This window comes from Corticium candelabrum, chromosome 13, assembly GCF_963422355.1.
Source record: "Corticium candelabrum chromosome 13, ooCorCand1.1, whole genome shotgun sequence".
Classification (NCBI taxonomy): Eukaryota; Metazoa; Porifera; class Homoscleromorpha; order Homosclerophorida; family Plakinidae; genus Corticium; species Corticium candelabrum.
This window is the reverse complement of record NC_085097.1, coordinates 8,316-15,000: the sequence shown is the minus strand read 5'-3', so window position 1 is coordinate 15,000 and position 6,685 is coordinate 8,316.

Sequence of the window (6,685 nt, the reverse complement as noted above, 5' to 3'; positions counted from 1 at the left end):
TCTTTGAAATAGTCGATCGCTGAAACTAAATTTTTTTATTCAATCAGGCAGTAGATGCTGACTAGCTTTTGATGCAAAAACAAGTATATAAAAACAGCAATGCTGAAACAAAAGTTTAGCATTTCCTATCTCGTTTTTGATTTTACCTATATCGCCATTCTGGGAAAACAACATAACTGATGCTACGTTTTTAGTGAAAGAAACTAAACGGTTACTTGGTAAAGCATAAGCATATCCTTCACTGCTAATTACAGACATGATACTTTTACAAAAGTTTCTGCGTTGGTGTGATTTTCAATTTTTTTTACACTCAGAAATTTAGTAACAATAGACTGGAGACGCAAATGAACTAATCTGATATACAATATCATTTGCTCATGTGTTTCGGTATCAGTAGAATCATCAACCATCAGAGACAAGCTGTGACTGTTATTGACTTTTTTAAGTACTTCTAGCACTAGAACTTTCTGATTAAGATCCATTCTTTTTCTTGTAACGGTGTGACGACTAGCAGTAATTGACCGAAAAACATAGGAGTTTAGATCCGTTGTTACAGCAAACTCAACCATAGCATTACAGTATGAAAGCGGCATTTTATACTTAGCAAGAATGAAAGCTAGTTTGTAAGACACCGTCACCTTTAGACTAGACGGATCAGTGTACTAGTGTAATGATTTTTGTTGCCGCCTTTTCTGGATATGCCTTTGTTAAAAAAGTTTTGAAATTTTATGCTGCTTTTCTTTAGTGAATGTTGTATAATTTTTGTAATTTCGAATAGCATGTCGTTTAGCAGTTCTGTTTTTAGAGTCGTTAGTTACTTACCACATATCATGCACACCATTGTATCTGCTAGTTCGCCAGAAGCCATTAAATATTTCCTCTTTTTAATTTTCTTGAAAGTAAATTTTCTTCTTGTTTTTATGGTTGCATGCCGATACTCATTATAATTTTCCTCGGCTTCGTGAGAGTCAACTGCGGAAGCCACACAACATACCGATTTTTCAAAAACTAGGTGCACTTTTAAAGATCCCCCAGCAACTTTGACTAGATTTTTGGACACCTAATTTATATTTTAATTTTTATTAATCGAGATAACTGTTGTGTACCTCGCTCTTATTTTTTTCAATCTTAGTACTTCGACTGTATCCATTTTCCGAGCGACGTCACTTTCCAGAAAACTACACTTTCGATCTGAACGAGTATAACTAGTACTACTTTTTACACAAAATCTGAGTGGTTCCACTTTCGAGAATTTCAAAACTGTTTGAATCTCAGATTTCTCTTGAGCCTTTCTACTTCTAGTTTTCGAAGAAGATTCCGGAATAGATTCAGAATGGTAAAATGAAGACGCCATTGTTTATTAAAGTTGATCACGTTTAGTCCTTCGTGCTATTTTGTATAATCCAAAGCGCCAGTTACAAAAGAGCAAAGGAATTAGAGCGTCAACCACACCGACCATGCCCACCCCTTGCAAAAATGATACGTTCGCATAAATTCCGCAACACTCAAAAAAGTCTCGAATGCAAATGTCCCTATCGCATGCGGAGATGCGTGACACACCTTTCGCACGCATAAGTAATACGCTTGCACAAATTGCGCAACACTCTAGACGCAGTCTCGCGCATGCGAATGCATGTCTCAAAAGCGCATGTATATGTACATCTTTGCACGCGGAAGTCGTGCGTCACGCAAGCTAGAGATCTCGGTGAGCGATCGATGAGTCGTGTACAGTTTTACACGAACGTTTGGTTCTACAGTTACCGCATGTGAATTGGGCAATTTCGCATACTATATCATGTTGATTTATGTAACGGTAGCAAAAAAAGTCTATTCACTTACAGTAAGAAAGAATACATGAGGAAAGCGTTGTCTGCAAACAGCCACGCCTACCAAGATTTTGGAACACTGCTATGCACAAGGACGTATAGATGGTCGTCTTATTTTGAATTGCTTTGCTAACATTTTCCATTTGGGTCTAGATTTCTTAAAGCTGTATCAAATGCAAGATTTTGTGATTTAATTTTTTGCGGCAGTAAAGAACGTGGCCATGCACATGCAAGATGTTGTAGAACAAAACTTAAAATTCAGCTGGAGTGCGTTGGACTGATCATATATATATAGTATTGAAGAATGTATATTAATGACAAAACTTTATAGTTTGTACAAGTTTTTTACTACAAGGGTATTTAAACACTATGTAAGTTAGTATATAGATTTTAAATTATGTATATAGTTAAGTAGAATAGATATTATGGCTATTTAATTTCAACTGTACACATGCAGCACGTAATGCACTAGCTTATACAATTTACTGAAAGTTCACTGCCAAAGTCGAGTACAAGTAATTGCATTAAATTAATCTATTAATATCAGCATATTCGAGAGAGTAGTGATCAGATATGTCAATACACATAAACAGATTTCAAATAATTGGAGCTCTTGTATTACAAAGAGATAACATTTAGTTGCTGTAAAACTTAATATTGGTTTTAAACGTCTCATATCATCAGCAGAAATATAATTAGAATTGATTATGTGTCTATCAAACGTAAACTGCACACACTGCACATGATTACCTTACAATTTACTACTAGTTCACTGCCAAAGTCGAGTACAAATAACTGTGTTATAATGAAATATTAATATCAATCTTTCAAATTTTATCCAAACATTGACATGGAAATGACAAGTTTACTTGTGCAGTTTTAATTTTAAACAGCATATTTGAGGAAGTAGTGATCAGATATGTCAATACAGACTAATAGATTTCAATAATCGAAGCTGTAGTGTGACAAGAAGACAATTTATTATTTAATTGTTGTCAAATATGACTCAACTTTCTATATGCTACGCTGTTGCAGTCAAATTAACATTACATGAACAGGTCTAGAATGATAGTGTTGTACATATACATGTCAATTGTGCAGCACTTACAACTGTGAACAAGTCGCTTGGATTTTCATAAAACTTTATTGTGTATCCCCACTTTATAATCATAATACATGATATATTGCAACTAGCAACAACTTAAAAATAATAGTCTTGTAAAACTTATCAATCTACTTTTATTTCATTAGGGATAAATAAAACATAGTTCTGAGAATTTCAGAATCTGCTGCTGGATATTTGGACATAGAACACACTTCCGGAAAATGTTCCTTATAAAAATTGCCAGCAAGTTACTTTTTGGTCTTAAAAATACTGCCAGCAATTTTTGTTGAATTAATGGTACACCTGCATGTCGTAGCCAAAGGTGTAGCATCAAAAGTGAGCACTAGTGCAACAGCAAAGTCTGCCATGGATGGAATTTGGCACACAAAACAATCTATGAGCCCAAACTGAGTGCTTCCCACAGACTTCTAAAACTGGACAACACTGTTCATCCTTTTTGATTTTAAGTATCCTGAACAACAAAAAGTCTTCCCACTCTAACTTGCTCTCATGTACAGTTTACAAGCTTCAGGTGCCAGCCCAAGTACCATCATCAAAGCAGAGACTTGATCTGCATCCAAACAATGTTTTCTTTTACACTTCAATGCCACTTTATTGCAGTTATTGTCGGATCTGCATTATATTTACACCGCTGTTTTTAAACTCACAGTTAATTATCTCCTTGTCATTAGCTATACCTCACACTTGAATGGGACTGTGATTTCTGCAGTGCTTGAACTTCCTTTTATTTTTGACTTATGTTAATAGCTCAGTGCTCACGGTGTTATCCATTAACAGTCTGCAAAATCAAATGCAATCCAGAAACTCAAAATCATAATATACCGTACCTGATGGTCAAGATAACGTTTCTCAGCAAAAATGTGTCCATAAAAGCCAAAATAATTTGACATGAAACAGCAAATGTGTGAGTAAATGAACGTTCATAAAGCAGTATTTCAGTCTTGCAAAAAGTAATAATTTTTGTATAATTAACAACAAAGTGCTGATTTAACAGTAAACCATACATAAATGCTGACACACACACACACACACACACACACACACACACACACACACACACACCTGTCAAATATGCAGAAGTTATTGCATGAGAACAGTCTTTAGTGCTTAGTGTGTGTGTGTGTGTGTGTGTGCTTTGTGTGTGTGTGTGTGTGTGTGTGTGTGTGTGTGTGTGTGTGTGTGTGTGTGTGTGTGTGTGTAAAATAGCAGAATGTATTTTAATATTAGTCACAAACTAATTCAATGACTGACCGGTGGCTAGTAGATCCTTTACAGTTATTGACGAAAACAGAAGAGAATGAAGTGCAGAAGTCAAGCAAAACCCATGAATCAAGAACATCTGTTAATACAGGTACCATGTAATACAACAAAAATTCTTGGTACTGAGATGATAAATATAACAGTAACAATCATATGTCATTCATCTTAGATATTAACTTTGGCTTTCGTGATATTTTTGTAGGAGCAAAGATATATGAAAATCTCTCGTCAATCAGGTCAGTATGCACAGAACAGTACTTTCAGACTTTATTTTTCAAGTTAACATTGTGAGCGACAAATATCAAAACCTGCATTAATAAATTTTTTTTAGTACAGCAGTCTCAGATGTAACAGACATGCATTATCATTGCACTGGTAACTTCAGTATTTAATCGATTAAGTCGATATATGATAGGCCTGAAAAACAAATGCATCTGTGGTTTTTCTTGTCTGCACCAAAGTGCTGCAAAATAAAGATATTCTTTAATGATCTAATTTCAATATTTCTGTTATATTATATTCACACATGTTACTATAATTGCAGTCATATCTTAGAGTAGGTGGGAACTCATTAATTCTGAAATACACTAGCCACATTCTTGTTTTCGGTGATTTAACAACTGATTTCCATCGGTGTTCATTCCCAGTGTAAGGTCCATCATAACTTGTCGATCATAAGCGTCGCTAAAGATTACACAGCCATACCGTCTGCCAAAATTGATTTTATGTGACTTATATAATTCAGGATGCTATATAAATATTATCAGTTTTTAGATTAATTCTAGAAAAGAAACAATGGTTCAAGAAACTTGCAAATTGAGCCTGTATCTGGTTTTCAATCGTGAGTTCAAAAAAATACAGAGGCTCTTCAACACCACTGTAAAGGCAACCCGCTGTCATTCACGTTGACTTTTTTATCAGACTAGTACTCTTACAGCAAAGAAAAAATAGTGAACAATTGGCTTGGCTAACTGTGTTGTTAAATTTATGACAGCCTTATTGAAATGAAATCCAGACTTGAATACATCTGGCTGTTGCGGCAAAAGTACTGAAATAACTTTCATAAAATCAGACGAAGCACTTTTTGAAAGCATATGACATTGTGTTAACTGTGTGAGCAATGCCAAACTTGCTTTGGTACAGATTGTTACTTTTCATACAGTCCATTTGTTGTGGAGATATCACAAGCCGGTTCAGTGTCGTGTTTCAATGCCCTCCTCAACATTGTCAGGTTTAGAATCTGCTGAGTCTGCTTCATAGTTTGCTATGTCTACTTCACTGCTCTATCGAACATCATCATATTCTAGATTGCTATCATCATGATCAGACATTTCTTTCGTAGATGAAAGAAATGTCTGATCATGATGAAAGCAATCTAAAATGTGATGGTGATCATCATCATATTCTAGATTGCTTTCATCATGAACAAATGTCTAATCATAATAAGAGCAATCTAGAATGTTATGACGTTGGATGGAGCAGTGAAGCAGATTTGACAAACTCTGAAGCAGACTACTTGATTCAGCAAGGTCATCAATGCTATTCACTTCATCAGAGACATGTCCAATTGCAGCCAGCCTAGATATCATCTTTTCTTGGTTGTGATACTTAACTACTTGCGCAACAACATCAGTTTCAAAACAGACTGATGAGTCAACATGTAATTGGCATCTGACAAATTGAGAAAACGAGAACAGGAAGTTATACTGGAAGCTGTCAAACGAGTTAGACATCGACTTCAGCATCTTGCATGTATGAAAGAAATATCAATAGCAATGGAATGAAGAAAAGAATATCAAGTTTTTAATTGACGAAAGAAACGAGCTTCTCTGTTTACATGTCAATTGAAGTCAAGATATATATTTATATATTTGTATATCTGTATGTGTACGTCAGCACTTGTCATAAGGATTATGGCAAACGGAAAGATGGATAAACAATCCAGGATGTTAGATGAATGCAATATTGACTCTGTAAGTTCTGCGCAAAAATTGAATCAAAAGTTTTTTTCAAAGGGTTGACTCAATTATAATTTCTTTACGAGAAGAGTGAAACGTCTTTCAATTTGCTTCTTTAGCTATGTGACTAATAAAAATATATACTGAATATATTGAAAAAAGCCAAAAAAGAAAAGTCTTTTTTTCTGATTTTCTGCGCATTAGTTTGACAGAAATTATTGGTACGTAACCATTGTTACGCACTAGAGACCATTGCTAGGCGAGACTAGCTAAGTAAACGAGTGAACGAGCAAATGAAAGACTGTTTTCTGAGGTCCCGCGTAAAAAAAAGAGAAAAATCTGTTTTCTGAGTTTTCGCGTGTCAGTTTGACAGAAATTATTGGTAAACAACCATTGTCACGTGACTACGTTACCAACTACGTAAACGAGTTAGACGATTGAAATGTTAACGAATAAGTAAAAAATAGAAAGCTAGAAAATCTACAGCATTTAAAAATCTGTTTTTGAGTTTCCAC